At 40.5% G+C, this 22,290-nt stretch overlaps 1 long non-coding RNA gene across 3 annotated transcripts in view; it reads right to left on the bottom strand.

Moving 5' to 3' along the window:
• Positions 1 to 22,290, bottom strand: part of LOC109496685 — a 39,901-nt gene that overhangs the window by 9,533 nt on the left and 8,078 nt on the right. For 2 of the 3 annotated variants that reach the window (XR_002152910.3, XR_006593911.1), the window contains one exon: positions 4,598 to 4,653. This is a non-coding gene — a long non-coding RNA (uncharacterized LOC109496685). Of the gene's footprint in view, positions 1 to 4,490; positions 4,654 to 22,290 lie in introns of all 3 variants that reach the window. The other variant, XR_006593910.1, reaches the window with a different exon arrangement.

Genomic DNA, 22,290 nt, shown 5'->3' with positions numbered 1-22,290 from the left:
CTGCTTCAGATTCTGTGTCTCCCTCTCTCTCTGACCCTCCCCCATTCATGCTCTGTCTCTCTCTGTCTCAAAAATAAATAAACATTAAAAAATTAAAAAAAAAACACAAATAACAAGCTTCTGGTTTCACTGATCTGTTCTACCATATTTTGGTTTTTGTTTTTTGTTGTTTGGTTTCGATAGCATTAATTTCTGCTCTAATCTTCCTGTCTTCTTCTGGTTTGGGGTTTTATTTGCTGTTCTTTTTCCAGCTCTTTAAGGTGTAAGGTTAGGTTGTGTATCTGAGATCTTTCTTCCTTCTTTAGGAAGGCCTGGATTGCTATATACTTTCCTCTTATGACCACCTTTCCTTCACCCCAGAGGTTTTGGGTTGTGGTGTTATCATTTTCATTGGCTTCCATGAACTTTTAAATTTCCTCTTTAACTTCCTGGTTAGCCCATTCATTCTTTAGTAGGATGTTCTTTAGTCTCCAAGTATTTGTTACCTTTCCACATTTTTTTCTTGTGGTTGATTTCGAGTTTAATAGTGTTGTGGTCTGAAAATATGCATGGTATGATCTCAAACTTTTTGTACTTGTTGAGGGCTGATTTGTGTCCCAGTATGTGATCTGTTCTGGAGAACGTTACCTGTGCAGTGGAGAAGAATATATATTCCTCTGCTTTAAAATGAAATGTTCTGAATATATCTGTTAAGTCCATCTGGTCCAGTGTGTCATTCAAAGCCATTGTCTCCTTGTTGATTTTTAAATTAGATGATCTGTCTATTGCTGTGAGTGGGGTATTGAAGTCCCCTACTGTTATGGTATTACTATCAATGACTTTATGTTTGTGATTAATTGATTTATATATTTGGGTGCTATCATATTTGGTGCATAAATGTTTACAATTGTTATGTCTTCTTGGTGGATAGACCCCTTAATTATGATATAATGCCCTTCTGCATCTCTTGATACAGTCTTTATTTTAAAGTCTAGATTGTCTGATATAAGTATGGCTACTCCAGCTTTCTTTTGTTGACCATTAGCATGATAGATGGTTCTCCATCCCCTTATTTTCAATCTGAAGGTGTCTTTAGGTCTAAAGTGGGTCTCTTGAAAACAGCATAGAGATGGATCTTGTTTTCTTATCCATTCTATTACCTTAGGTCTTTTAATTGGAGCATTGAGTCCATTGACATTTAGAGTGACTACTGAAAGATATGAATTTATTGCCATTATGTTGCTTGTAGAGCTGGAGTTTCTGGTGGTGTTCTCTGGTCCTTTCTAGTCTTCGTTGCTTGGTATTCATTCATTCATTCATGCATTCATTCATTTACATGTATTTATTTTTTATCTTTTCTCCCCTCAGAAGTCCCCCTTAAAATTTCTTGTAGGGCTGGTTTAGTGGTCACAAACTCCTTTAATTTTTGTTTGTCTGGGAAACTTTTTATCTCTCCTTCTATTTTGAATGACAGCCTTGCTGGATAAAGAATTCTTGGCTGCATATATTTCTGATTCAGCACACTGAATATATCCTGCCACTCCTTTCTGGCTTGCCAAGTTTCTGTGGATAGGTCTGCTGCAAACCTGTTCTATCTTCCCTTGTAGGTTAAGGACTTTTTTTTCCCTTGCTGCTCTCATGATTCTCTCCTTGCCTGAGTATTTTGTGAATTTGACTATGATATGCCTTGTTGATGGTCGGTTTTTGTTGAATCTAATGGGAGTCCTCTGTGCTTCCTAGATTTTGATGTTTTTGTCTTTCCCCAGGTTAGGAAAGTTTTCTGCTGTGACTTGCTCACATAACCCTTCTACCCCTGTTTCTGTCTCTTCCTCTTCTGCAACCCCTATGATTCTGATATTGTTCCTTTTTAATGAGTCACTGATTTCTCTAATTCTCAAATCATGCTCTTTTGCCTTAATCTCCCTCTTTTTTTGTGCTTCATAATTCTCCATAAATTTGTCCTCTATACCACTGATTCTCTGTTCTGCCTCATCCATCCTTGCCGCCACGGCATCCATTTGAGATTGCAGCTCAGTTATAGCATTTTTTATTTCATCCTGACTAGCTTTTACTTCTTTTATATCCACAGAAAAGGATTGTAATCTATTTTCGACTCCAGCTAGTATTCTTATTATCATGGTTCTAAATTCTGGTTCAGACATCTTGCTTGTATCTGTGTTGGTTAAGTCCCTGGCTGTCGTTTCTTCCTGCTCTTCCTTTTGGGGTGAATTCCTTCATTTCATCATTTTGAAGGGAGAAAAGGAATTAATGAGGTGAAAACTTAAAATTAAAAAAATATTAAAATTAAAAAAATATTGAAATTAAAAAATTAAAAACACACACAGAAAAAATCAAATAAATGTTGCTAGATTGTAGGTGTGTTTTAGTCTGGGTGTTGAAAGAGTTTCAAAAGATTAGAGAAAAAAGGGGAAAGAAAAATAAAAGAAAATCATTTGAAAATTTGAAAAAGATTAATACACTGAAGTAGACTAAAATGAAATTATATAAGTAAAATAGAATTTGAAAAAATTTACACAAATGTAAAAAATATAGTAGAAAAAAATTAAAGAAAAATATTTTTAATAAAAATTGAAAATAAAAATGATTTTTTTCTCTTTCTGTATTCAAGAAAAAGAAAAGAAACAAAAAAGAGGAAAAAAAAGAAAAGAACGAAAATTGAATAGACAGACTGGCAAATGGAATGAAATATGGCTGAAATTACTTTGTTTTCCCCTAAAAGTCAAACTATGAAGCACTTTATAGTTCATAAACTAAGCAGGCAGAGAGACTCGTGTTCCTGAAGAGCAAGGTTGGCCCAGTTGGGCGGGGCTTAGTGTAATGACTCTATTCTCCACTAGATGGCACTGCTTAGCTTATTGGGGTGGATTATCGCGTCACTCATAGGTGCGTATGCGCATGTGTAGGAGCAGTGAAAATGGCATCACCCAGCTACCCAGTCTCTAGTATTGGAACTCTTCTCCTGATTAGCAGTTGCACACCTGTCCTTTGTTTTCAGCTTCCGTCCACTCCCTGCTTTACACAGTCTGTGACCAAGCCCCAGGCAGCACCTCCCTCCTGAGTTTTGTCACAGATGCGGCTGTTTTTCCCAATGCTTTACTCCTGAGGGACTGCAGCTTTGACCCCTTCTGCCCCTCTGCAGGAGGGTCTCTCTGAAAAATGGCTGGGTGCTTGCTCCATTCAGGTACATTTGTGGGATCGTGCTGCTGCCGAGGCCCAGAGACTGTGCCCTGGTGCCAGCCCGCCCCAGAAAAAGTTTGTGAGATAGCGTAGAAGCAGCATTTCAGGGACTACGGAAAATCTCAACACGCATCTGGCACCAGGCTTCACCCTTAATGATGTGTTCCAGCACTAGCAAATGTGGTTCTTCTCTCAGGTCCACTGGGGCTCTGCCTTTGGGGGACCCACACAGCCTCTACCTGGTGTCCTCCCAGCAGGGGAACTGCCTCTCCCCATGTGGCCTGAAGAACCCCGGACTCCACTCTGTTCCTGGGGATTAGCCCTTCCCACCAGAGCACCACTAGGTATCAAGCTGTGGAGTTCTAGACTCTGTGCTCCCCCTGTTTATAGTCTTAATGGAATTTAAACCCTCTCCTTTCTCCTTTCTCCCTTTGTAGTTCAGTCCCTGTGGCAGTTTCCATTTTTCCACTTTCTATCCAGCTGCTTTTGGGGGGGGGAGTTCTTTTCCTGTATTCTTCCTCCCCCCATCCCCCCCACCCCCCCCCCTTGCTGAACTCATCTCTATCCTCTTTCTATAAGCAAAAGTGGCTTCCTGCCCTCTGGGGCTTCTCTCTCCCCCAATTCACCTCTCAACACCACATACCTGCTGGATTCTGTGGTTCAGGTTGTGCAGATTGTTGTGTTAATCCTCAGATCAGTTTTCTAGGTAGGCAGGATGTTTTAGTGTTGGTCTGGCTGTATTTTATGGGCACAAGACACACAAAAAACTTCCATGCTGTTCCACTATCTTGGCTCCTCCCCTCAACAATATGTATTGAACACCTACCATGCTCCCGCCTTTTTTCCTTGTTCCAGGGATATAGCCAAGAGCAAGAAACCAGGTCTCTGTCTCCTAAGATCTCGCATTCTTAGGAGCAGGTAAGGTGTCAGGCAGTAAATAAGAAAAGCAAAACGATGAATGAAAGCCATCTGTGTTCACTCAGCCATGTGGATCAGAGCTGTCATTTCACACCAGAATTCCCAAATCTGTTTGTCACACTGCCAGAAATTTCTCATACTCTAAAATCAGACTCATTGGAATATGCCAAAAGAATTTACCAATGAAAACTTAGAAGAATTTGTTGGTGCTTTGGGTTTTCACTTTTCTTATCCTTTGGGGTTCCTTGTGACTTCTTTTCATCCATAGTGCAATGCTGGGAAAACTATATGGTGAAACTCAATGTGACTTTTTCTCCAGGTAGAGTTACATGTTGGGTTTCTGAAAATCTAGACCTTTATTACTTTCATTGCACTCTTTGAAATCCTCAGCTTACCTTATCTTGAAAATTTTGTTCAGCACAATATGCTTCATTCTGCACATTCTTGAAAATGCATACACACATAGGAGCTCAGGGGTGAGGACTAGTGAAGAGAGCCATACCTTTGATGTTTCCTTAATTATCTGATGAAATGTGAAGATAGAGATGTAGAATATGCCTATAATAAAGAGAAAACATTTATTGCAAAGTCCTCAGGAATGATAGAATATGAATACTCGTACATGTGGTTAAAAGAGAGACCATAATCTTTAGTCATAATGTTGGCCCACTTTTGATATTTTAAATATGCCTTTATGGGTATGTTTGGGGATATTATCACCCAAGAAGTATTAAAGAATACTTTAATTTTTAAAAATACATTGTTAGGGACAGAATTGTGTACCCCCTTACCACCAATTCATATGTTGAAGTCCTACCCCCTGTGCCTCAGAATGTGACTGTTTTGGAGATGTGGCTTTTGAAGAGATGATTAAGATAAAATGATATTACATGACTGGGCCCTAACCCAGTACCAGTACAGCTGGTGTCATTATAAGAGATTAGGACACAGACAAGCACAAGGGGAAGGCCATGTGAAGAATAAGAGGAGGAGGCCATCTGCCAAGGCAAAGGAAAGGCTTTGGAAGAAAGCAACCTGCCAACACCTTGATCTTGGACTTCAAACTTCCAGATCATGAGAAAACACATTTCTCTGGTGTACATACAGTCTGTGATGCTTTATTATGGCAGACCTGGCAAAGTAATACAGAGGTGTCACTATGACTCTCATTGAAATCTGAAAGAAACACATAACCAGTTTCATGGAAAATCCAAAAGAACAGGCACACTTATGGGTTATCAGGAAGGCTGAAATTAATTTACAGGTATATACCAAATTGGTCAATATTCATGGGGCAATAGCCAACTTCTTCAACTGGATACAGTTTGCATTTCTATGAAAAGGAATTATTTGCATTACTGTCAGTATTCTGTAACTTACACAGCTGTAACATAGCTCAAAGACAATATAAGGGAGAGATAGCCCAGGAAGATATGCTATACAGGATATATAGAAGTCTTTTTTTACCCATTCAAAATATTCTTCAACTTTTCCTTATGGAAGCTCAGCTTCTGGACACAGAGGACCCTTGAAGTATTACTGCTTTCTCTTAAAATAGTAAAGGGGACACAAGTCTCCTAAGCTAAGACATCTTAGAATCACCCAAGGTTTTTCATAGTCACCCCTATTTTGAAATGTGGATTGCCTGATGATGGCCTAGGGAGGGGGATCCTGCTAAAGACAGAGGACAGATTCCATCTTAGGGGTTTTACATCAGAATCTGGATCCTGGGGTGGGAGGAAGCAAGTAAAAGGCTGTTGACCCTTTCTCTCAACTTCCGGAGACTGGCCTCAAGGCAGAGCTTTTTGAAACACAAATTCTCTAAGCTTTTGAAACCCAATAATCAAGAATTATTATTTTCTATTCTCCGTGTATTTATTCTTTGACATCCCTCCTGGAGATACAGAAGACAGAACTCAGGACGGTAAAGAGGAAGTATTGGAAATGAAGGAATGCCTGGTCCTGTTTCCAAATAGTACCTTAGCTCTCGACCCTGAACTCAGTGTCTGCAAATCACTGTGCTGAGTAACTTCATATCCTCCCCCAGCTGATTTTCATAATGAGTTCCTTCTTTGCGGGCTCTTATTAGCTCTGTGTTTTAGGTGAGAAGACCTAGTCTTGGGGAAAGAAATGTTTAAATGTTGGAACCAGGGGAGGAGCCCAGTTTTATGTCACTTCTAAACTCAACATTTTAATCTGCATGTTTTATGGTCCGGTCCTTTCCTGATGAGAGGAGGGAATGTGAGCATTAATTAAACCCCAGTCTTTTCACCTAGGCCACCTTCTCATTACCCCATGCTAACTTTTCTGAAATACCATTGTAACTGGTTTCCATGTTTCTGACTCAATGAATCTTTCCTGAGTTTGATTATGAGAAAGATACTTAGTGAGATGTTATTTTGTTTTTCTCTTGTTATGCAATAACCCCCCTCTAAACTTAGTGGCTTGAAACAGCAACGATTTGCCAAGTCTTGAGATTCTCTTGGTAGACTGAGCGATGCATATGCTTGTCTTGTAGACCTCTTGTGTGGCTGCATTCATTTGGCCGGTGGGCTGGGACTGGGGGTGATGGTGGGGGTGCTATGAAAGCTTCTCTCACATGTCTTGGGCCTTAGTATTTCCTGTTGTCTGGGACACTTCATTTCCTCTCCATGCCTTCATCTGCTCATCAGATGGCACCTTTCTCCAGAGCCTCTTCCTGTGCTGGAGGATAGCACTTGCTTCCTTGCCATATGGCAGCTGGGCTCTGTAAGAGCATAGAGCAACTTCCAGGCCTCTCATGTGGCAGACTTCTGCACTGTCCTGTTGGTCAAAGCAAGTCACATAGCCAACCCAGAGTCAAGTGGAGAGGAAAGAATTTCCATCTCTTGCTGGAAGTAGTTTCTGGAGGTCATATTTACACTGCAAAAGGAAATGCACTTTCTTTTATAAGCCTATCTTGCAGACTCTGGTCAGACAAATCATTCAGGAAAGTCAATTTCACTAAGTTATTCCTCCAGGTAAGAATTCTTGTGGCCTCTTCATTGTACACAGGTAAAGCTGTACACCATCCTCTGATATTTAGGGTCTTTTGGGCTATATCCCCACTTAACATGACAATTTTTACCGTCTTTTTTCTTCTTTCTAGGTAGCCCTTCCCCAACTCCCTAAATACTCCAGACTTGTGTCTGATTCTACCGAAAAGGAGGCTGGGGAGGGTTCCTTCTTCTCTTCTAGGTTCTTTGGCTGGTCTAATAATTAAATTGATATGACAGATTAACAGGAGAAAAAATAAATTTGTGTGTGTGGGAGCCCTATATAATTATGAGACCCAAAGGGCAACCAGATAGTTGAGGCTTCTATAACTTCCTGAGGTAAGGAAAGGGGAGAAGTTTCTGGATACAAAGGGAAGAGAAGCCTTTCATAGGAAGTTGGGAAGAGATGATTGGAAAACATAGGTTGCTCTGTTATGCAGGTAAGTTTCTTAGGTAAACAGGTATTTCTGGTAAGAGCTCTCTTCTTGGTAGAGACCCTCTTTCCAATGCAAATTTAGGCAATTGAGAGGGAGGTAAAGAGCTTTTCCTGAATCTTTAGTTTCTTAAAAATAATCAGCCTAAAATAATCTTTATGCCAAATAGATGTATTTAGGAATGACAAATTCTGCTCCCCTCTACTACACACTAGAGAAAGTATTTAGGATAATTTTCCAACAGCCACCATAGAGAAAGATACCTTTCACTGTCTCCTTGCAACCACAATAATTGCAACTTTGCAAAACTAAAACTAGTCATTGAGTGGGAATATCAAACCAAGTATTCAGAGCAATGCAGACAAACAGAGGCTTGTCTGAACTCATCCCTTTCAACTGGTTGTGAATTGGCTAATGTATAAATATATTCTATAACAGTTCTATGCCAGATTCTGTTTATTTTAGAATATGCTCTGTACTAGAGACAAATAATCATCAGGCAAATACCCGTGAGTAATTGCGACACAACATTTTCCAGCAGGCTTTTCTTTTTTAGTATAAAAGCTGATATAAATATTTATTCATGTGTCAGGTCATTTCAGTCAAAGTTATGAGGCAAGGTAGACAAAGACATTTATCACATTTAAAGTGATATTTTTCAATGTTTTCATTCATGTAATGAACTTTCTCAGAATCCACTATTCATGGACACAGCATCTGGAAAGCTATTTAATGATCCTAAGTTTTATTTAATAAATAAGTCAGCTTTGTCAAAATGATGTATGTTAAACAGTATCCTTAACATAAAAAAAAGGGATGGAGACTATATTTTACTCTTTTCATTCTTGTCTCTACTGCCTTAGTATTTTTAGCAAGTTTTCCCAAAACAGTCATAGAACTTCCAGAAAGGACACTTGAAATTGGGCCATTTTTCTTTTAAACTGTAAGTGTTATCATTCATCATCTCTTTGGGATATTGAATACAGTATCATATATCTGCTTCCATTGTTCTCACACAATAGTTATCAAACACGGGTGAAAAATGATGATGGAAAAGGTTTACATTTTTTAGTTATTATCAAGGGCTAAAAATTATCTATCATATCCATCCCAGGCAGTGTTCACTTAATGTAGAGTTCAAGAAGAATAAAACAATTCCTAATCCAGTTTTGTCCTTATTCTCAAAAAAGTTTAAGTCTGTGAACCTTGGCATGATTTAATGAAACACTTCCATTTTCTTACCTGAAAAGAACAGAACCTCAAACAGCAGCTGGATGAACCATTTAGGATTGGAATGTGTAATTACCAAGGTTTTTAAATCAGTGACACAAGGTATCATGAGGGTCTAAAAGAACCTAATCATTAATATATGATGTAGCTACCCAATATTTTTATTAAAACTGCATTAGACCAGTTTTTAAACTTTATCAATATTCCATAGACCAGGTCTTAATCCTTAGACTTCCTTGAGTCTCAGACTACTTTGAAAATGCACAGATGCATAAATGAAGAAAATTTTAGTGCAATTAATAAGGGCCTTGTGGATCTTCAGAATCCAGAGATTTGTAGTACTGGAAATGAAGAAACTCTGATACAAATAAATCCTCTTTGATTTCTCTCCTGCTCAGTTTCCACCTTCATCTGGTACCAAATTTAGCAACTTTGTCTCTACTTCCCCCATTTTGGATTTCTTTTGGGTCTTCAGGCATGCCAAACTCACTCTTGCCCAAGAACTTTGTACTTGTTCTTCCTCTAACCTACAATAATTTCTCCTTGGATCTTTGCAGGGCTGGCTTCTTCTCATGACTTAAATCATACTTCTAATGTCATACCCTCAGAGGCATGACATTAGACATTTTTTGTGATATTACTGTGTCCCCATCACACACATGCATGTGTGCACATGTGTATGCAGGCATGCGAGCACACACAAGTACAGAGGCACATAGTGTATTGTATTAAGTGTGTCAGTTCCTTCATAACCATATTACTCTGATAGCAGGAACCACACCTATCTCGCCCACCACTAAATGCCTAATATCTGGTACCTAAAATGTACTGAATACCTCTTGATGGAATAGATGTTTTGATGAAAGAATAACTGAATAGCTGAATAAACATAGATGGCATTGAATACCAACTGTATTTTCCATTATATTAATTGAAATTCATTTATGTTACTAAACATGGCATAATATATAAAAACTTCTGTTTGGACAATGTTCACATGCATTTATAATATCTTGTCTAACCTATGACAGCCTGGAATAAAAATATGACATGAAAAAATTCCCAAACAGGTGTAATCAACAAAGAGATCAGATGGTTGGGAAGGTCTTAAATAGTTCCTCTTTGTTCTTACCTCTCATAATCTTTCACATGTTTTGGCGGTGATCAAAGGTGCAGTGTTTATAAGGAGGAAATTCTTCAGAGGGAAGCTTTGACAAAGACCATACAGAAAGACAAACAAAGTGAATAGCAAATGAGTCGCTCGGATTAAGGGATGGGAAAGACATGTTTTGTTGGGGAAATTGCTCCACAGTGATGAAATGAATCATTAGAGACTTTCAGCAAGCAAGGCCTATAAATCACAAGATTTATCCTTTCATACCTGCTGTTCTCCACATGTCCATTTTTGGCACTGGAGTTGACATCTGGGAATTTTATGTGCTGGATACAAAATAAATGATTAACATCCCATTATTAAAATTCAATGCCCTAAACTCAACTGTTGTTTTTATCAAATTGTTGTCTGAAGAGTTTGATATCTTATGTGCTTACTGAGAGCCTCAGTCTCATAAGAACTGCCCTAAAGTCCTACAACTTGGTCCTGATCTGTGGGAGTTGATTTTCTCTCCAAAGATAAACACTCTCTAAGGGCAACATTCTCCAGGAAGACTACACAGCCAGAGAGCCTAGCTTGTGTTTTCTTGAAGCTTGCTGGCAATTGGGAGGCAAGGGCACTCACTCAGTGCCTGGAAGGATGCTGTGCAACTGATAAATGATGAATTGAATTGGTTCCTTCAATTATTTCAAGCCTTGTGCTGACAAGGCCACATTAATTTGTCTATTCTCCATTGGGGTAATTCATGTTGCTTTCTTATGTGCACAAATTAAGTTTCTTGATCCAATCAGTCATTTTTAAAATATATTAATTTAATAACAGTAGCAATTATCTTATTTTTACTCCCAGCCCCTAATCACAATGATCGATTGTGCATAGATTCACGTGTCTTTTTATTTAATATCTGACTCCCGACTAGAATGTTAGCTCCACAGCAGCTGGGATCATGGCTGTTTTGTTCCTTGTATTTATGGTGGAGAGAGTACTTGGCCTATAGAAGCCTATCAATATAAATTTGTAAGATAACTGTGTAAATGTATGAAAGTGAATGGAAAAAGAGACATATACAATTTTTGTTCTTTATTTATTTGTACATCCCACCACTTACCGAACCAGTCCCTACCCATAATTAGCATTAGACAATAGTCTAATGGGTGACATACCTACTGGTAACTACAGTATGATCTGGAGGAGCAACATTAAAAGTAGAGCAGAATGATGGGGAGACGCAAAGCTAGTGAAATCTAAATCTGCACGAACAAGTTAGGAGTAGATGGGAAGGACAACATAGGGAGTTTGGAATCAGTCATCTTATAATGGGAATCCATGGAGTGGACAGAGGAGTGGTCAGTAAACCTGATGTGTTAGAAGTGTAAATGCCTAGCACTGAAGAACATGGCACCACAGCAGCAGTTAACTGTAGCAAAGCTAGTAAGAAGCACAGTCTTTGACTCCAGAGGTACAGATGAGGAAATGTATAGGTCTAAATTTACTGGTGACCATCATGAAGCGGCTCCAAATGAGAGTCAGAATGTTGTTTTAGAGCTACAGCCATTATTTTAAAATATAAAGGAATTAGCCAATACTGAGAAAATAAGGTATGCGATCCTGGTCCCTTGGCTTTGTACTGTGTCAGTTTGGCTAATCCGGAACTCCGTTTCCCAGAATTCCCTCCGCCATGTTGTGAAATTTAGCCACAAGAGAAATTTTGCGTACTATTCGGAAGGCAAATGTGATGCGGCAGATATATCTTTATACTCTGAGGGTTAGGTACGCTACCACATGCTGTGGAGCTTGCATACTTTGTTGCTTGTGTATGTATTTGAGCTGAGGCAAGACCTGGACCACAGCTCCTCTACCAGCTTCTCTGAGCCCAGGGGCAATTGCGGAGGGCACCAGCTCCTTTTGCGGATTAACTGCCATATCAACGTGGGGTGAGTGTGGGGGCATTGGGATGAACATGGGTTCTACTTGCCCGCATGGGGTCCACGTCATTCTTTCACTCATTTGTGTCCCATTCTCCTTCCTGACTGCCAGTCGTATCACCTCCAGTGATGCTGGACTCAACGCTAGACACAAAGAGCACAGCCTGCATAGACTTCCCCATTAGCTCCCACAGCATGCAAGGGCTAGTGCTATAATAAATCCCTTGTTGCATAGCACCCCTAAAAGCTGTGCTTTTCTGACCAAATCGGCACAGTACACAACCTCTTTGCCTTTTGTTTCGTCGATGTTATTAGGGATTTATTGTGCATATCTAGGGTCCCTGTGCCACAGAGCACCTACATGTAACATCCCATTTAAATTTCATAATTACACCATGAGGTGTAGATACTGGTGTTATTCCTAATTTACTGGTAAAAAAAAAATTGAAGGTAAGCTAGGTCAATAAGTGATGAAAGCCATATAGTTCATTGGCAGCACATCTGAGATTTGAACCCTCAGGAGTGTCAAGGTGTTCCCAGTGACTCTCTACACCACTCCCTCCCAGATAGGTAGTGAACAAAGAGCATGAGTCTGACTCTTGAGGTCGATCCCAGGGACACCAGAGGCACTCCTTGACCCCAATAGCACCAGTTTTTGAGGTGATTGTGGGTGTGTTCATAGGTAAAACAGGGATTAAGTGTTCACACTGCATAAGTTTGGGGGACTAAATGAGTTGACACATCTGAAGTACTCAAAAGAATGCCCAGCAAATAGTGTTCTTACTACTGCTGCCTTTCCTCACCCCTGCCCAGTTCTCTGGCTGTCAGGATCTCAGGGCTCAGAACTGCCATGCGCCAGCTCTCCTACTGCTAGGTGTCATACAGCTGGTCTCACCCATTCTGCTTTTTGGCTCCCAACAAAATGAACTTATTTCATGTGTCATTTCCCTGGTGCTATGTTGTCTGCTAGTTGTCTCAAAGTGCTAAAAGCAAATCAAAAGAACTCCCCTTTGCTAATGTATTCCCTAGTTAACCTGTGTGTTCCTCAAGAAACTGGATGCCTTAATCTTTAACCAGTTTTAAAGTAAATGACATCAAAACAACTACTGGAAGAGCAATGCTAATGGTGAGAATTTCAGATAGAGATGCAGATTGAGATAATTAGTGTGTGTGTGTGTGCACGCGCGCTGAGTCATTTGACTGCTCCATCTGTGGTCCCCAACCAAGCTGAATTGGCTTGTAAAGGGTAGCTGAGTAGCCTACAGTAGCATACAAGTAGCATGACCCTTTGGATTTGTCCTTTTTTTTTTTTTTTTTTTTTTTTTTTTTTAGCAATTAAATCTCTTCCAGGTCTTCAATAAAGCTTTCCTTGCTGGCATTTATCATAAAGCCTCACACGTAATACACACTTCCCTTCTCCCTTCTTTCTCTTTGCCTCTCACTCAGTTGATGTGCTTTCATTCATTTCTATTGTAATTATATTTTACGGTCTTTTGTTCCTGCCCTTTTAATATCAATTTGCACTTTGAGTTATACTGGCTATTATTATGTGAGGACCGTTAATCATGAGCCAGTGGATAAAGTGCATTTCTTTTTATGATGTAGACCAAAGATCAATAGTCATTATTCTTGGTTCTTAAACATGAGAAACCTGGAAAAACATCATCTGTCAAAATTCCAGATTGCAGATTGTTCACTTCTAAATTAACACGGACATAAATCAGTCACCACAAAGAAGGAGGCATGTATATGCATGTGTGTGTACACATAGATTTTGCACATACATGGTCTCTGTACGATAATTCCTTTTCATGTTCTTGAACTGGTGCGACAATTCTAAAAGTCTCATAACATTGAAGGGCAATTTGCAATTCACAAGAAAGAAATATGGAATTGAATTTCAAATAGAGAAAATTAGAGAGCAAATATAACTGTATCACTTTCTTCTAAAGATCAAAGGTTTCAAATGAGAATTTGAGTTGTACCTCTATTTATACAGACAGGGAAACTCCATCGTTTCTCCTGACCCCCTTAAAAATTATTGTGAAAGGTCGTAATGCGGAGTTTCTCTGTGATCCTCATCACCTCGCTACACATTTACACTTGGAAATGTAATCACTTCCTCTCTCTTTGAGAGTCTATTTTTTTCAAATCCACTCCAAATGTATTTAAGAGGAAAGGAGGAAAATACATTATAATTTTCATCAGCAACAAGTACTTGCGAGATTCCTCGACTGCTTACATTTGACTTTCTAAGGAATTGGCTAAAATGACTTCAGGGGCAGTGGTGGGTACTACCTAATGGAAGCAGTATATGGACTTTTTTTTTCTTTGCATAATTGTCCTCACAGTTTTTAAGAAGGCAGTTAAATGCATCACGATGTCCAGTGAACAATACAAAATTTAAAGTGCAATCATTGGGTGAAATTGTCTGAAAATATTGTAAGACGTGTTGACCTCATATGACTTTTGAAATTCCAGATTATTTTTTGTTGTCACTCCCCTCAGGGGGCTGTTCGTGCCCATGCTGGGTAAAAGCCAGTTCTCTGTGTCCCAGAGTTCTCTGTGGTTTCTCATGGCACTGGGCTCTGCACCTGTCCTGTGGTCCTATTCATGTTCTCAGTTGAGAGCCCTCCTGAGGACAGACACTGAGTCTCTTTGTGGACCTGAGGGCCCAGCATAGTGTAGAGTACATGGTAAGAACTTGTTAAAACCAGAGTAGAGTGGACGCAATGTTGACATTGACTTGACCCTTCAAAAAATAAAACTGCACTTGGCGTATTTTTTAGCCCGGAGGGGAGTTGACATGGAGGGAATGCAAACCCTATTTTCCCAAGTGGAGAGTAAGCTTCTGATATTTGGATCAAGTTTCTAATTAAAAAGAAATGTTTATTTATTTTTGAGGGGAGAGGAGAGGGGCAAAGAGAGAGGGACACAAAGGAGCTGAGCTTTGTGGGGCTCGAACCCACAAACTGAGATCATGACCTGAGCCAAAGTCAGGCGCTCAACCGCCTGAGCCACCTAGGCGCCCCTCAAGTTTCTGTTTTTAAAAGAAACTTTTCATTTTATTTATTTTTAAAAATGTTTACTTATTTACTTTTAGAGAGAGAGCAAGCAGGGGAGGGGCAAAGAGAGAGTGATAGAGAGAATCCCAAGCAGGCCCTGCACTGTCAGCACAGAGTCCAACGTGGGGCTCAGACCCATGAACCATGAGATCATGCCATGAGCCAAAATCAGCAGACTCTTAACCAACTAAGCCACCCAGGCGCCCCTGATTTCTCTCATTTTAATTTACTTCTGTATCAGTTTGCCAGCAGTGCATAACAAATGACCACAATTTAGCCACTTAAAATACGTCCCATTTATAATCTCACAGCTGTGTAGGTGAAAAGCGCAGGTGAGCTAGACTGAGATCTCTACTTAAGGTGTCATAAGACCAAAATCAAGGTGTTGTCTAGTTCATGCTTTTATCTGGAAGCCCTGGGGAGAATCCCCATCAAAGCTGATTCAAGTCAGGACAGTATCTGGTTCCTGGAGTGTCACCTCATCATATTCATAGTGCCCCATTCAGTGATGGTGGGATGGGAGTTCCACAGTGATGAGGATCTCTGTGGGTTATTGTTAGAATCTTACCTACCGTATCTTTCTTTTGCACCAGAAAATGTTAGGTACGTAGTAGGCACTTGATAAATGCTGAGGAATAAATAAGGGAGATGTGTAACAACAAAAGCCCTTGTTCCCAACTAAATTAGGTGAGGGGACTGTGGTTGGAGAAAAGACAGGAACACCTGCTTCCCAGGTTTGACTTCCCATTTCATTCTCCCCAAGAGTCCTCGGCTGCTGGCCTCTTTCTCCAAGTCTCGGAAACATTTCATGGGTTTGACTACAGTGGCTCCACAGGTTAGGTGGTAACACAAGAGCAGCAACGAATAGTTTTTGATTGTAGAACACTTCGGTCATAGTGAAACATAGATACAAATTAGGTGGTTATTTTTTGTTTTCATTTTAAAAGTGTTAGTGCTTAGAATTTTTCCCAGCTGTTGACATTAAAAAATGCTTGGAAGGATGTTAAAATGTATGTGAATACATATATACATTAAAATCAATATACTTGTAAAATTTAGAAATTAAATATAAAATAAAAAAATTTTAATGTATTTATGTCATATATACACATGTATTTGTATATATACGCACACACACGTGTGTAAGGCACAATATATATATTGTGGTCCCCAGGTCATGGAAATGTATGTAAAAGCACTTTACACCTAATATCATGTGCTTTCCAGTGTGTGGCACAGGAACTGAAGCAAATATGACCCCCCATTCCTGACAGAGGCAGACGTGCATGTTCAGACGCTGGCTGAGTTTAATATACAAAGGTCACTTAGGGCCTTGAAACTTTCCTGCTTAAGTTAGAGTTGATGTGAGATGCTTAAGTTGGATGTGAGTGAGAGATTTCAAATCATGGTGACAGTGGCACCAAATGATTAAAAAAGTGGTTCTTGGTTTTAGGGGCACCTGGGTGGCTCAGTTGGTTGAGCATCCAGTTCTTGTTTTCCACTCAGGTCATGACCTCAGGTATTGTGGGATGGAGCCCCGCGTAGGGCTGTGTGCTGACAGCTCAGAGCCTGGAGCCTGCTTTGGATTCTGTGTGTCCCTCTCTCTCTCTGCCCCTCCCCTGCTCAAGCTCTCTTGCGCTCTCTCTCTCAAAAATAAATAAATAAATAAATAATTTTTAAAAGTTATAAATAAAAAACAATTTTTTAAATAAAAAACAAAACCTGGTTTTACTGATTCTATAGAGCACAATCAATAATTTAGTTCTGGTTTGTTACAAGCCTTTACGCCCCATCACCAAGCTGGGCACTATGGGAGAGGCTGTTAGTTTTCGTAGGTGATATACTTGAACTGAGACCCGTCCGCTCACAGCTGCCGACAAAAGGCAAATCTGTGATAGGAACTCTGTGTCCAGCCCCAGGACGGAGGGTGGTTACCCCTGGCACTCACAACCCCTTCTGGCGGCACCTGGGCTCCGATGGAACCGCCCATCCGGGGGCCACAGAGCTCCGCAGTTCACTTGTTACTTAAATGTTCACTTTTCTTATGACTGTAATGTGCAGCTGAGTACTAAGTTTCTTCATTTCTGCTCTCTTCGCCCATTTCTGCCTTTGTTGGACACATCATCTCTTGGCCCAATAAATAAATTTAAATAAGTTAATTCTATTTCAAGCATAATATTAAGCGGCTTGGCTTTCTGAGATCAAAAGAAATCAGGCAACTGAACTGGAAGGAATTTAAGAACATGAATAAAATCTTTCAGGTTTGTCTTTTTTTCAGCTTGATGGGGAAGATCCACTAGTGGTCAAAAATTGGAGGGTTTTGTCCCATGTACTGTAGGAGGTGCTGAGGTGACCCTGGGGAATTAAATAAAGCCCCTGCTTCAAGCAGCTTATATAGTCCAGGGAAGAAAATGGATATTCGATTAAAATGTTACACCTTGAATAACTGCAAGAATGCAAAGTGCTGTGAAAAAGAGACAGGATGCTATGAAACCGTATAATGGGGGTTCTAACAGAGTTTGTGAAAGTCCAGGAATGTTTCCTGAGGAAGTGGTACCTAAGTGAGGATCTGAAGGGAAAGTGGTGAAAGTAAGTCCAGAGGGGAGGGGAGAGCATTTGAGGTGGAGGAAACTTGGATCCTCAAGGCCAAGTATACCTGAAGGCCTCAAGTCTTTGAAGAGTGTGGCACACTCCAGGACCAGTGATCAGGTCAGTGCAGCTAGAGAAGCAACATGGAAGTGACACCGAGGGCCAAACAGATGTCTAAACACACAGGTCCCACTAGTGCATGGTAGGAGTCTGAGCTTTACTCTCAGAGCAGGAGAAAGGAATGGTCAGAATGGCCTAGGCTACGCTCTAATAACAAACGACTCTCCAAATCTTTGTGATTCAACATGGGAACATGTACCCACACTATATGCGTGATCCACATGTGCAAACAGGGGATCTGCTCTACGCAGTTATTCAAGGACCCTGGCAGTGGGGGTTCTGCCATCTTGCAACTACACCATCTGGAACACTATCATCCTTAGCAATCACTGAGGCAGGGGAAAAAAGAAACTATGGAATCGTATCTGTGGAATTGTCACTATTCACCCAGAAAGTGACACATGTCACTTCCTTTCATATTTTCTTGCCAGAACAAGTTACCAGGCCCTGCCTAATGACAAGAGATCTCCAAAGTGTAAGGGAACACGTAGAATATTCGATAGTTATTACTGTGTCTGCCAGAGAGTGCACTGAATGGTTTCAAACAAAAGACAGACATCATCTGTTGTTTTTTTTTTAATGGGTGTTTGGTAAACAAGCCTAATCAGCATTTTGTCATTTTCCATTTATATCAGGTGAACATGTGATTAATAAATCATAAAGTGCTATAGATATTTTGTATCTAGATTAGACCAAGAAATTTGAAAAATTACTCACAATACCCTCATGGTCAGAGGGCAGTCAAGACTATATCATATAATCTGTGTGAGTTACAATCAGAATTATCTTACCCTATGAGAGCTATCTAGGGGTACATCACCAGGCTCTGTCTTTAGTCCTGCGATGCCCAATATTTTAATCGATAACTTCAACGAGGATTTAGAAACCATGCCATTGCAATGTTCATAGATAGCAGCTATACCAAAAGATCACGATAAGCTGGAGAAAGACAAATGAAAGCTAATGTAGTTGGTTTTAGCAGGGAAAGCAATAATAAGGTCTTATTTTGGGGTCAAGAGACCGGCTTACGCTACAAATGTCAAGGCAGGCCCATGTGACCCAGAAGCAGTATGTGTGAAGTGAGTTGCGGGAGATGTGTTGGTTGACCTTCAGTTTGAGATGAATTAGGAGGACAGCAAAAACTGGACTATTAATGTGGTTTAAGATCGGGACAGAGGAAGCCCAATTCCCACCCCCGCCCTTCATACTGGTCAAAACCAGAGCTCAGGTGTTTATGGTAAAGAAAGGAATTAAAGCTAACCAGTGGTAGGTGTTAGGGTTAGAGGAGAGCACGGCATGTGTTATAAACCTGGACATGCCACCACAATAACAATGGAATTAATCAAATCAAAAGGCAGGCAAGGAAGAGTGGTTGGGAAGAAGTGTAAATGTAATTGAAGATAGATTTAAGGCAAATGGAGCAAGGTCAAATGTGCAGGCTAGTGTGGTGAGGGGAAAGGAAAACCACTGAGTGAAATGAGGCTTGGCTGAAGGATCCGACAGACTTGAGAGGGATGTTGTGATTACCTTTAATCACTGAAGGACTTTCAGGTGGGAGATGGATGGGATCTATTTGACCTTAAGGGATAGAACCAGGGCTAGTGCTGCAAATTGCAGGCAGGTGGATTTGGGCTCAATAACTTAACATGCAAACCCACCCCAAGAAGCCAAAGCTGCCTCAGGAGAGAATGAAATCTCATCAGCGCTGCAGGGGTTGGAGCCGAGAACAGGTAGGGTAAGTCATAGTAAGTGCTAACATGTAGGGGTGTCTGGGTGGCTCAGTGGGTCTAGCATCCGACTTCAGGTAGGTCATGATCTCATGGCTGGGTTTGTCAGTTCAAGCCCCACACTGAGCTCTGTGCTGTGATAGGTCAGCCTGGAGCCAGCTTCTGATTCCGTGTCTCCCTCTCTCTTTGCCCCTCTCCCACTCATGCTCTGTCTCTTACTCTCAAAAGTAAATAAGCATTTAAAAAATTATAAAAAATAACTGCTAACATGTATATAAATGCCTACAGGGTTTGGCTGAGTGCTAACTCACATTAAGTTGTTCAGTGTTCACCCTGTGAGCTGGGCACTGTTACTCTGTCCAGTGCCCATGGGAAAACAGAGGTTCAGGGAGAAAGGCTCTGTGACTTGGAGGAGCTCCGTGGAGTCATCATCCAGCAGGTCTGACTGCAGAGACCTGTCTCCTCCTCAGGTTGGCTGTTTCCTTCTTGGGCAGGAACTCTCTAGAGAGAATTCAAGGATCAGAGGCATAGGAAATCAAAAGGTCAAGGGATAGTCAGCTTGTAGATTCCAAATAAATGGGGCAAAGTCTGGCATTTGGAAATGTGGGGAAAGCTAATTAATTTGAGCCAATAAAATATACTAATTTTATAATTATTCTACAGTGTCTTGTTTGACAAAATTAAATGCCCCAAGAGAGTTTGTCCATGGTCGGTTAAATTGTATTTCCCTCCCAATTAGAGTTTTTGATTAAAACAATGTTCTCACTGTGGACACCCAATCTATTCTTTTCCTTCTTTTCATTCTCAGGGGCTTCCTGGCTGTCCCTCAAAACCAGCAGGCTTACTTCTGCCCTGGGCTTTTTGCACTGGCTGTTCTGTTTGCCTTTAATATTGTTCCAGAAGTTATTGCTATAGCTGGGTAATTACCCTTTTCAAGTGTTGGCTTAAATGTTGTCTTCTCAGTGTGTCCTACGTGTTATATATATTTATATACCTTCTCCTGCCACCCCCACCCCCCCACCCCCGGCTCCATCAATAGCCCTTTCTTCTTATGTACGAGGTCCTTCACTTAATGTTTTCACTGGTTACTGTCTGTCTCGGCTGCTCGAACGCCCATTTTCAAGCAGTGCTTGTGTTTCTTCAGTGATGTACTACAGAGCCTTGGAAGAGGTTGGCACATTGTAGCTACGCAAGAAAAATTTGTGGAGCGAGTCCAGCATTTGCTCAGAAGTTTGCACTTGAGGGTTGCTAAAGGGGTTAAGAATTGACTCTGAGCCATCCACCTTCCGTTCAACTCTGGCAGATCCTCTTGGTCAGTTACAGAAAGATAGCTATGGTTGCCATTGACTACTTTCATCCCTGCTCATGCCCTTTTAGCCAGGGATCAGGAAATATTTTAGGCTAAACAGGCCATGAAGTCTCTGTTACACCTACTGAGCTCTGGCCTTGTAATGTGAAAACAGCTACAGACAGTATGTAAATAAATAAGAAATGAGTGTGTTCCAAAAAATTTTTATTTGCACAGTCTTTGGGCTGGATGTGGCCCATTAGCTGTAGTTGGACAACAGTGTCAGAAGTTAAAAGCTAGATTGACTGAAATGTGAATATCCCTTCAAATTGAGTCAACACAGTTTTATTTGTAGGACTACTGTGTGACCGAGACTATTCTCTGGGCTGAGAAATAAGCCAGGAACAAAAGAGACTGTGCTCATGATGGAACTTAGAATCTAGCAGTGGGAGAGAAAGCAAGTGTGTCATTGATCACAAAGGTGAAATTCTGTATCAGGTGGTGTTGTAGAAATACAACCATGAACAAGTTGTAATGGTAAGAGGATGCTTGCTGTGAATAAACCATGTTAGAGTAAAAGGACAGAGGGACAGGATGGGATGTGCTCTTATTAAATAGGATGACAGAGGATCAGTCTGATAAGGTGATACTTAAACATGGAGATATAAAAGAAGTAAGGGAGTGAGCCGTGAAAATAGTAGAAAAGTTCTACAGGCAGACTAAGAAGTATGAAGCCAGGAGGCTGAAGCATTCTGGGAGTGTTCAAGGTGGACTAAGACTGCAAATAATATCATAGCCCCACTCTGTCTGCCCTCAGACAGAGAGCCCTTTGCTCTCAATCTCTTTTATGTTGTCATAGCAAATTACATCACATAAGGGTATAAAGAAGGTGTCAAAGGGTCTCCTTCTCAGAATATTTTAACAAGAGTTACATACCAAAAGAAGAAGCATGTAATGGTGGAGAAGTTGAAATCTGCAATGATGGGAAACTAGAATTAATTTAAAAGAATACTCACAGGTTCATCCTGTCTTTATGCCATTATGGTGGATGTGAAGAACTCAGGTCTCTCTCTGGTTCTATTATTAAGTCCTGGATGACCACTGTCTCCATCAGTATAGTTCTACCTCATTTCAGTACCCATGGCAGAGATAGTAGGCCTTAATCAAAGCTATTCTGCTGCTGAATACAGACTGAGCTTCAGAATCCTACCTAACACAATATTTCAGATGATAAGGCCCAATTAACAAGAGTTAGCACTGGAGATGAAACACGTTGGACGTATTGTCTGATCTCTCAGACTCCTTTTAGTTTTAAAACTAACGATCTAAGTAAGACTCAGGAAAAGACAATAAGCAACTGGTGAACAGATCTCCAGACCACATAAGCAAAGGAGATTTTGCAAATGTATTGCAGGAGAACTTTCATTCTTTGTAACCTTTCCTGGCGTAGGCCTCCTAGCACTGATGTTAATAGCATGAAACAACTATAATTTTTAAAAAAAAATTTTAATGTTTGTTTATTTTTGGAAGACAGAGAGAGACAGAGCATGAGTGGGGGAGGGGCAGAGAGAGAGAGAAAGACACAGAATTTGAAGAGGCTCCAGGCTCCAAGCTGTCAGCACAGAGCCCCCCACGGGGCTTAAACTCACAAGCTGTGAGATCATGACCTGAGCCAAAGTCTGATGCTCA

Source organism: Felis catus, chromosome A2 (assembly GCF_018350175.1).
Source record: "Felis catus isolate Fca126 chromosome A2, F.catus_Fca126_mat1.0, whole genome shotgun sequence".
In the NCBI taxonomy this organism is placed as follows: domain Eukaryota; kingdom Metazoa; phylum Chordata; class Mammalia; order Carnivora; family Felidae; genus Felis; species Felis catus.
The sequence above is the reverse complement of the archived record's forward strand: the minus strand, read 5'-3'. Positions and strand labels throughout refer to the sequence as shown.